The sequence below is a fragment of the Peromyscus maniculatus genome, chromosome 4, assembly GCF_049852395.1.
Source record: "Peromyscus maniculatus bairdii isolate BWxNUB_F1_BW_parent chromosome 4, HU_Pman_BW_mat_3.1, whole genome shotgun sequence".
In the NCBI taxonomy this organism is placed as follows: domain Eukaryota; kingdom Metazoa; phylum Chordata; class Mammalia; order Rodentia; family Cricetidae; genus Peromyscus; species Peromyscus maniculatus.
The window spans coordinates 29,680,633-29,691,235 of record NC_134855.1 but is presented as its reverse complement, the minus strand read 5'-3'; the positions used below and the strand labels follow the sequence as shown (position 1 = coordinate 29,691,235).

The 10,603-nt window shown below is 41.1% G+C and overlaps 1 pseudogene; it reads right to left on the bottom strand.

Moving 5' to 3' along the window:
* Window positions 1-9,052: 9,052 nt before the first annotated feature.
* LOC102914089 (small ribosomal subunit protein uS2 pseudogene) lies at window positions 9,053-9,581 on the bottom strand (annotated as a pseudogene).
* Between the last annotated feature and the right edge of the window lie 1,022 nt (window positions 9,582-10,603).

Here is a 10,603-nt window from a genome sequence, read left to right as displayed (position 1 = left end):
CTCTCTATCAATCTATGTATCATGTATGCAACATAGAAATGTATGTTTTTAAAATGAATGCCGTTGTCTGAATGGACAACCTTAGTTAGGCCTTCCAGAATCAGAATGCTTTGTATTCAGAATGGAGTGTGATGGATATTTCATAATAGTAGCAAAATTACAGTAATGAACCAGCAATGAAATAATTTTATGGGGAGAGGGTCACCACAACATGAGGAACTGTACTAAAGTCACATCATTAGGAAGGTTGTGAATCACCAACTTAGGGTGTATGAACCTTCTTTATATTTATTGGTGTTGTAGCTTTCAGAAGAGGAAATGTTAGTAGAATTTTTCAGACGAAAGAAATTAGTGTAAAGTGCTTTTTGCCAGAGACAATTTTTATCATTGCATTATAGAGGAGTCTTAGTCTGTTCAAGGTGCTGTAACAGAATCTTATTAACAAGTGACTATCAACAACATAATTGCATTGTTCAGTTTTGAGGGGACCAGGAAATCCAAGGTCAAGGTGACAGCAGTCTCAGTGCCTGAGTGAGGCTGGCTTCTGGTTTATGGACAGCATGCTTTTGGAGAAGGGGGCAGGAGTCTCCCTTGGGCCATTTGTACAAGGGAACAAACTGTGACCATGAAGCCTCCAGTTCCACAATTTGATCATCTTCTAAAACCCCCACCTACAGAGCCAACGGTTCCGTGGCTGCATTTCGGCGGATGAATTCGCAGGGGGCGGGAGCATTCTGATGACATTCATGAGATGTAACCAATCAGGAACATAGCATGCTGACAGAGGCAGTCTCCACAGCAGCATTAATCCTGAAAAAAAAAACAAAAACAAAAACAAAAAACAAGAGATCATGGACTAAGTAGGAAAGGTTGGGGGACAGACCCAGTGAAACAGCGTGGAGTCACTCTGGAGCCTTTGGTGGGGTTCCATTCTGGTTCAATCAGCAGAGGTAAGGAAAAATAAGTTCAGCGGGGATACGGCTTAGTGGTGCTGAGATGCCACCATTTTATACTCCCTGTCAAATAGATGGGAACTGTCTGTTCCCCTGGGAGTTCTGTGTGTTAAAGGACCCCTCTCCAAAACAAAGGACCTCAACAGAGGGGGAATCTCAGGAAATGTGCACTTAGAAAACAGGATGAACCCCTTGCTTCATTCTCTGTGGTTTTAATCCCTCCCTGCCCCCCGTAATTCCACTTAATAAGAGTTTGAGAATGCTGCCACGCGTGTCTCCTCAAGAGTGCTCAGACACATACAATGCTGCCTGTGATTTTTGCAGAGAGGCTGTGAAATTGAGACTCCAACCCTCAGACTCAGAAACACAGTTTAGGTGGTATAAAATAAACGTCTTTGAAAATAACATTTTTTTTTTAGAACCCCAAGACCAGTTTTTTTTTTCTACCAAGTAACCAAGAACTGGTTACCTCGTAAATGCATCTTTTAAATATAATCTCTTCATCCACACATGAAGATGTATTAGTGTTGTGGGGTAATCTTTTTGTACACTGCAAAGATGTGCCTCTGCTTAAGGCACCTTCTGATTGGCTTAGTAAAAAGCTGAATGGCCAATAGCTAGGCCGGAGAGAATAGGTGGGACTTTCTGGGCAGAGAGACGAATTGGGAGGAGGAATCTAGGTGCTCAGATTTTGCCAGCAGACTCAGAACAAGTCATACTTATCCTACTAAGAAAAAGTAAAGAGCCAGGTAGCAGAATGTAGTTTTAGAAAATATGAGTTAATTAAGTTATATGAGCTAGCTGGAAACAAGCCTAAGCTAAAGGCCAAGTTTTCATAATTAATAATAAGTCTCCATGTCATTATTTGGATGTTGGTGGTGCAAAGAAAGACTTGCTACATTTAGGAGTTACAGTTTCATATATATAACTAAGTTATCTCAAAATGTTCAACTAAGCATGGACAAGTAGAGGGTCATGGAAAGATTTTGATCTGATCTCACCAGTACATAGCATAAATTTTCCAGATAATGGACAGGACACCCATCTAAATTTTATTTCTAATTAAACTTTTTTTTTAGTGTAACTATTCCCAGGTATTGGGAATTCCTAGAAAATATAAATTGCCTGGATGCATGCTTTATGCTTCGGCAAAAAAAAAAAAAAAAAAAAAAAAAAAAAATTAGTAATTATTATTGAAACTTTAAACCTAGCTGGACCTTCTGAACTTGTTCATGAATCCAGCTTGCTCTTGCCAGCATAGTTTGATCATCTCATAGTTCATTTCCTTCCCTGCTCTGCTCCCCTCCTTCCTTTCTCCTATTGAGAAACCTGCAACTTGACATCCAACACTGACTTCCCGTTTGCCAAGCGGGGGAAAATAAATTATTCCATTTCTAGCCACTAGGGGGCTTTTATTTGGCTAAGTATTTTAAGGGACATTATAAGACTGCACGTAGACTTGAACTTTAGTCATTTTGAGTAGTTTGTCTAAATTACAAGTTAAAATTGAAACCTGCATCTTCATAATCCCAAAGCCTGTGTTTTTAATCTCCAGTTTCAGTTTTAAAGGGAAAAGTACCGTGCTTTAGTTAATAAGGGCAGAATGAGGGACCTTGAAGAAGGGGAGAAGGCTGCTGGAATTTAGTTCGTGGGAGATGATACACACTCTGAAGGGTGAGCACAGGCCCTCACATCCACAAACTGTCCTGGGTCCTACAAGAGTTTTGATGTTGTGACAAATGCTCACATGTGGAATAAACTCGTTAATAAACTCGGGGGGGGGGGGGCTGAGGAGATGGCTCCGTGGGTGAAGCGCTCGAGGCACAAGCTTGGGGAACCCGAGTCTGGATCCCCACCATCCATATAAAAAAGTGGCATGGAGCCAGACACTTGTAAGCCCAGTGATGAGAGGGAAGAGGACAGAGATGGGCGGATCGCTGGGGCCTGCTGCACAGCCAGGCTTGCCCATCTGTATGCTCAGATTCAGTGAGAGATTCTATCTCAAAAACTGAAATGCATAATAATACAGGAGGATAGAGGGTGTCACATGCATTCACAGGACTACAACACCCCCACACACCCACATACACACATACACACACACACACACACACACACACACACACACACACACACACACATCTGCACCTACAACCTAAGTCCAGTGGACACATACATAAGAAATGTTTACATCATTTTAATATATACTACACTTTTAATAATGAAACTTACACACAAATCAAAGGGGGGTTATATATAAATCTCATCATTTGATATGTAGGATGAAAAAGGACCTAACTATGTGCCAAGTGCCAGGAGATGTTACTGCAGTTTAGTGAATGGACCAGAGAAAACCCTGAACTATTAGCAGGGACATGATGGTCCCAGTAACTCAGATGCATATATGTCCAGGTCCCGGGTGTGGTGCTAACAGTACTTCTGGGATGTTGTCCCAGATTATCATTGCTGTGGACAAGCGTGAGTCTGCTGGCTTCCTGAGCCTCGATAACAGCAGCAGGAATTCCGAGTCTGCTGATTAGACAGTTACTGGCTCACGGCCTCGGTGGACCTTTAGCGTCATTTCCTATGTTCCTGCATGGCTTTGCTGCGAAATCTAGCATTCAACTCAGAAACTCAGAAAAAAAAAAAAAAAAAAAAGAACTTCAGACACCTATTTGGGATGGCAGAAGACTGGAGAAATTATTCACCTTTCCTTTTTTATAGTCTTTGTACTTTGTTTATTCTCAACTTTACTAAGATTTCACCGTTTTAGAAAATCCTATGACTTATGTAACCTCTTGTGACAATTCAGCGTTGTTATATTTATTTATTATTATTATTACTTGGGGAGTGGTGGGAAGGTAAGCAAAAGAATGACCCCTGTGGTGTGAGGTAGTCAGAGGATGACTTGTGGGAGTTGGGATGACTTGTGGGACTTCTGCCATGTGTGTCCCCGATTGAATTCTGATCTATAGGCTTGGCTATAGACCTATAGGCTGAGCCATCTCCTGGACCTCAAATCAATGTGACTATCAAATTCTGTAGAGAGCGCAAAATATCTGTGTCAGTTGAAATTTCACACTGAAATATCAATTATATTATCACTTATTTATTTCCTTTAAGCTTTATTTTTAATATAGTTATGACATTCTTTTTAAATATTACATGTATATAGTACCTATTAATATCATTTCAGAATATTTATTGAAAGGTGCTATAGTAAGTTACCTGATAGGAATATGTATTTCAAGTGGCACCGGCCAATGTCAGCAATGTCCAACATTCACTTAAAGTACATTCCGACTCACAAGGACAGATTAATTATCTACAGTGTCAGATCATAAACAAGGAATAAACATTCCAAAGAAAAATCTCAGTAACATTCCCTAGAGAATGTTTCTTAGCTAAAACTCTGAACACAATGTGGAAACCGTTCGCAATTATACTACTCTGAAGTGTCTCTTACAGCATTGTTAAGAAAAAAATTCCTTTTTGCCCCCAGGAGTACTTCCCCAAGCATAATAACATTTGGGTAGAGGGCTAGAAGAGAGGCAAGTATCTGGGGAGAAATGCCTGGGGTTGTGCTAGTACAATGTCAGACCCAGTGCTTGTCAAAGGCCAGCAGGCACATCTGGAGCAAATGCTATGGGAAAGACGAAGTTTTCTCTGTGCTACATGGGACGCTCAGTTTCATGAGCTTTCAGAGACCAAGTGGCATAGTGATTGAGAGACTCTTCAGGTGTCGGACAGCACTCAGCCCAGGCCCGGGTGTGCCACTTCATGGGGCCTTAAACATCTTATTTAATCTCTCTGAGGTTCAATTTTCTCTTCTGTAAATGAGGATAATTATAGGCCGTGTATCTTATCCTTATATAAAATAACACATTTAGTGCTGTGTTTCTCTTCTCAGGCTGCCATAGGGAAATGCCATAAACCAGGTGACTGCATAAATAAATTTTTTTTCTTAGCTAGAGGCTAAGAAGTCCAGGATATGGGGGACTCAGTTTCTAGTGAAAAAAAAATTTTTTTTTTCCTGTGGCTTGTAAATGGCATCATTCTAGAATTAGCTGATGGGAATATACTGGTGGGGATGTGTATTTCAAATAACACCTTCCAATCCGAGCTATGCCTTGCATTTAGTAAATGTGTATCATAGCTCTGTCCACATACGGCTTCTTCCTTGTGTTAATGAGAGAGATGGAGGGACATAGAGGTGGGAGGAAATAAGGGAGAGGAGGGTGGTTATCTTTGTTGTCTCTTCTTTTTTGGGCATGAATGCTGCCATATCAGGGCTCTACTGTCATGGTCCCGTTTAACTTGAATTGCCTCTTTAAGGGTCCTGTCTGACATTCTCACACATTAGTGCCAGCATCCAGACAGGGAAACCATCAGAATCTTGAGTTGGTTTAGGCTGACAGTAACACACATGCTCATTTTATTTCGCACTATATTGCTTCTCAGAATAACGACATTTTAATTAATTATTAATAATAAGCATTCTTCCAATACCTTGTAATTTGTAAAATGCATCCCAGCCTATAATTGTTCCTGTGAAAGATGTGGTAAGACTTTTTAAGAGGGAAGGAAAGGGAAGACTGGTCCAAGGGAGGGAGCAGATAGCAACAAAAAGAGCTGTGACATGATCTTGCCATCTGAGCAGAGAAGGGAAAATAAAGCTGATAAGTCTGTCTTCTTGGGACCAGAGAAGCAGGCAAGTGATGTAAGAAAAGGAGATTAAGGGAAACGTGGTGCTAGGAAGAACAGCAAAGCCATTCATGAGAGTCAGGCTAGCATCAGCCATCAGGGACTGCATGGCCTAGGGTCAACAATATATCTCAGCTCACATCAGCATGCTGGTCAGCATCAACTGAGGTTCCCAAAGCTATTTAGAAATGGGAAATAAGCAGGACAGTTGTTCTGTGTGGCCAAGAAGTCCAATGTTGCAAAGTCATGATGGCCTGAAGTGCTAGGTCTCAGTCACATGGCCTGGAGTCCTGTTGTTTTCTCAGTTGTTGTTCAAGAAGGATATATGAATTATACATTGGTGTCATGTGGTCAGCTCTGTACCTGTGCATAGTAAAACAACACAGTAAAGTGCTAGCCACTATGATGAAAATGATAGTGGGTTTACCCTGAGTCAATGACAGCTGGAATGCACTGGGATTGAGACTGCAACTCCTGTTGTCTCGCAAAAGGGGAGAAGATGCAGAATTTCTATAAAACACTACTTCCTGCATTTCATATTCTCTAGAAGTCCACAGGAAAACAACACAAGACCTGAGGCCCAAAAGAGGGTTCATTCAGAGATTCATGAAATTAAAAAGCTTCCATACAGCAAAGCAACCAGTTTATTGAAAGAAGAGAAAGCCTACAGAATGGGAGAAAATTGTTGCCAAGTGTACATCTAACAAATAAATGTTAAAAAAAAAAACAAACAAACAAGAAAACAAAAATTCTCAGAAAACAGAGGGAGGGCCTAAGGGGTTGAACAGAGAATTCCTAAAACAAAGAATACAAATGGTGAATATGTAGCTAAAGTTTTCCTGGTTCTGTTCAGCTGCTGCGGCCCTGTGGCCAGGTGCTTGGACCCAAGTAAACACACAGACACTTATGTTACTTAAACTGTTTGGCCTAATGGCTCAGGCTTCTTGCTATCTGTTCTTATATCTTAAATTAACCCATTTCTATTCATCTATAAGTTGCCATGTGGCTTGTGGCTTACTGGTACCTTACATCTCGCTTCTCATGGCGGCAGCTGGCAGTGTCTCCTGACTCAGCCTTCCACCACCCAGAATTCTCCTCTCTCCTTATCCTGCCTACACTATACTTCTTGCCTGGCTACTGGCCAATCAGCATTTTATTTATCAGTCAATCAGAGCAACACATTCACAGCATTCCCAGCACAAATAAATATTTTTTAAGTGTTTAACATCATTCACCATGAAAGAAATACAAATTAAAACTAATTTGAGATTCCATCCCACTCATCTGAATGACATCATCCAGACAATAAATCAAGGCAGCTGCTGTGGAGGCAGCAGAAGAAGAATGCTTATTCTGCAGTGGTGGGAGAGAAAACCATTGTAGCCACTGTGGAAATCAGTGTCAGGGGTCCTCAAAAAGCTAAAGATAGAAAGAAATACCATATGACTCACTATTACACTCCTGGGCATAGACTCAAAGGACTATGTCATACTGAAGAGTTACTTATAGGTCCATTTTTATCGATACTCTCTTCACAATAATTAGGAAATTGAGCAAGTGTGGATGTCCATCCATTGGAGAACAAATATTAAAAATGTGGCACATACACAGAATGGAATTTTATTCAGCCACAAAGAAAAATAAAATCATGCAATTTGCAGGAAGATGAAGAGAACTGGAGATTATTATATTCAATAAGGTAACAGAGGCTTAGAGAGACAATCATCACGTGCTCTTTCTTATATGAGGACTCTGGTTTTCTATGTGTAGGTTTCTCTGGGAATAAGTTTATGTAGCTGCTTGGGAGCTAGGAAGTGGTCCACAAGGGGAGAAAAGACGCTTCATGGGAAAGGAGTAGTGAAGATAACATGTGTGAGACGAGAGTGAAAGTGGGAACACCAGAGTTGAAGGATGGTGGGAGGTCACAGGCAGAGAGACGAGGGAGGGGGTGGACGAAGGCACAATGACAACCAAGTGTGTAAAAATGTTTTTCAAAAGTTTTTAGTCTTATAAATGAGAAATTATGTGGGAAGGTGGGCTCTTTCCAAGACTCATTCTGTCTTTGAAGCAGTGTAGACCCAGAACGCCTTGCTTCATCTATGGAACACTTCACCTATATAGTAAGAACTGGGTGTGAGGGTTGCTGTGTCCTTTCCTATTCTTTCTTTCTTTTTTTTTTTTTTTAATTTTTAAAGGATTTCAAGTTAGCAGAGTGTCAAAGCTCACGTGGTGTTTGCTCACCTCTACAGACCTTCCTGAGCCAGTCTCTCTTGCTACCTCAGCATTTCTTACTGCCCTGGTATCTTTCTTCTTACTTTCCCACAGAGTCCTGGGAATCCCTTTCTAGATCGTGGAGCAGTGTCTGTGTGGCCCCTTGCTACCTTTGGAAACGTTGGCTTTCCTACTGATAGATTTCCTATGCTCTGATGGATGACTCCATACCCATGTACACATGGGAAGGATGAACTGGACTTAGTGATTCTCAGAAGAAAGGGAAGGGGAAGAGCTGAAGAAGCGGAGGAGGAGGAGCACATGAGTTGGGGGAGGATAGGTTGGAAGGGATATATGAGAAGTTGGAAGGGCGAAATACAGAAAGGATCAGATTTCAATGTATACATGTATAAAAATCTCAAGAATAAAAAAATAAATAACAAAAATAGAAATTTTAGCCCTAATACCAATGAAACCAAGAACATGAAGAGGGTGTACGCAGAAGAAAGGATGACAATGACTATTTAGACATCTTTTGGGAGGATTCTCACAAGTTAACCAATATCCCGAGAAAAAACTGACTATGGTGCTTTAAGGCCTCACAGCCAAGAAGGGCAGGGATGGATCATCCAGAGATCTGCTAAGATCTACCATACTTCTTACCTGCCATATTAAACACTGTTTTGTATCCTACAAAGAATGGAAGTGTATGGAATGCAATCTATATCATGGATCTGTTTCAACAACCATCTCTCACACAGGGAAGAGAGGCTATGTGCTTGGTACGCTGTGGTTGCTTTGGGGTTATTGCACGTCATGACCATTTGTGGGGTCAAAGCTTTCAGGTTACTGCATGTCATGACCTTATGTGGGGTCAAATAACTGAACGAGTGAGCCATGAAAACTTTTAAAAGATTTCTTCTGGCCGTGCAACAACTGAGAGCTAGTTGTTTGTTTGTTTTAAAAGAGGAATGAATTCAGGTGTTTCTGGCAGTCCTTACCCACAATGCACTGTGAGACTTCACTAAAGCCTTGGTACTGTATATTGCAAGTACTCTGAAACACCGTAACTTGAACTCAAGACTACCATTTTGAGATGCAGCACTTTTACTATACATACAATCTTTTCTCTTTGGTTTAAATATGGAAAAGGATGACTTTTAATACTTTCCTACCACCACTCTTCAGCAGTTAAGCAGAAAATTAATATATATTTTATTGTTGCATGGGATGGCAATGTCCACATAGCACAGAGGAGAGTTTGTGTTACACAGCACAATGTTGGGCAGGTTGACATATGACGCCTCTGTGAGGCGCTGGTGGTCAGCTCTGGGATCAGTCACCACTAGAAGGTGCGGCTCCCTGAAGGCTGCTTGGATCTGGTTAGTGAAGGTCCCAGGGGTAAAGCGGCCAGCAATCGGAGTGGCTCCAGTGGGGGCAGCAAACTTCAGCACAGCTCGCTGCCCGGTGTTCCTGGAGGAGATGACGCTGACATCAGCAGGGTTCTCAATGGCAACAATAGCACGGGCTGCAAGCAGCAGCTTCTCCCAGGTCCTCTTCAGGTTTACGATGTAGATACCATCACTTTTCCTTTTGTAGATGTACTGCTCCATCTGAAAGTCAAGGTTGGTGCCACCTCAGTGGGTTCCTGCAGCAAGGAATTTGAGGACATCCTCCTCCTTCACCTGCAGGACGTCAAGGGCTCCGATAGTTGCAATTTCCTCAGTTATGATAAAAGATAAGTTAGATATAAAACCTTAAACTCACAAATATAAGATAGATAGGACATCTTCTTTAATATTGTAACTGTAATTCTTGCTCGATAATTGTTTTGTTATATGCAATTTTACTATGCTAAAGTTAAAACTTTCCTTTTTAAAAAAAGAAGAAAAGGGGAAGTGCTGTGGATATCGCTCTATATAAATAAAACACTGGCCAGTGACCAGGCAGGAAGTATAGGAGGGATAAGGAGAGAGGAGAATTGAGGAAACAGGAAGAAGGAGGGGGAGACACTGCAAGCCACGGCCAGGACAAGCAGCATGTAAAGATGCTGGTAAGCCACAAGCGACGTGGCAAGGTATAGATTTATAGAAATGGGTTAATTTAAGATATAAGAACAGTTAGCAAGAAGCCTGCCATGGCCATACAGTTTATAAGTAATATAAGCGTCTGAGTGATTATTTCATACTTGAATTGTGGGACTGCGGGGCTTGGTGGAACCTGGAGAGAAGCTCTCCAGCAACAATATTTGGATAATATTGTGCTAGCATGACTGTTTTAAAAATTATTCCTTTTATATTTTGAGAATATAACATAATTATATCATTTCTCCCTTCCCTTTTCTCCCCAAAGCCTTCTTGCTCTCTTTCAAGATAACTTCTTTTTCTTTAACTGTTGATAATATTCCTAAATATGTAAGTACAACCTTCTCAGTGTGTGTGTATAATGTTACTTGTTATGTCTGTGTTTTGATGGATGACCATTTGATATCGGATAACCAGTTAATGTGTTCTTCTCTGGGCAAGTCTATGGAAGGGGTCAGAAAGATTCTAAGAGCCAGAGAAACAAAGAGTTTGCTTTTCACCTGTGTCTCATAGAAATACCAGAAGCTACACACATAAAGTCTCACCAATGTGACTTCCTAAACATGAGCTGAACAAGGACGACACCAATAGATGTGCTAACATGGACTGGGGAAAGTTCTGGAGGCTTCAACTCCACACTATAAAGGATTG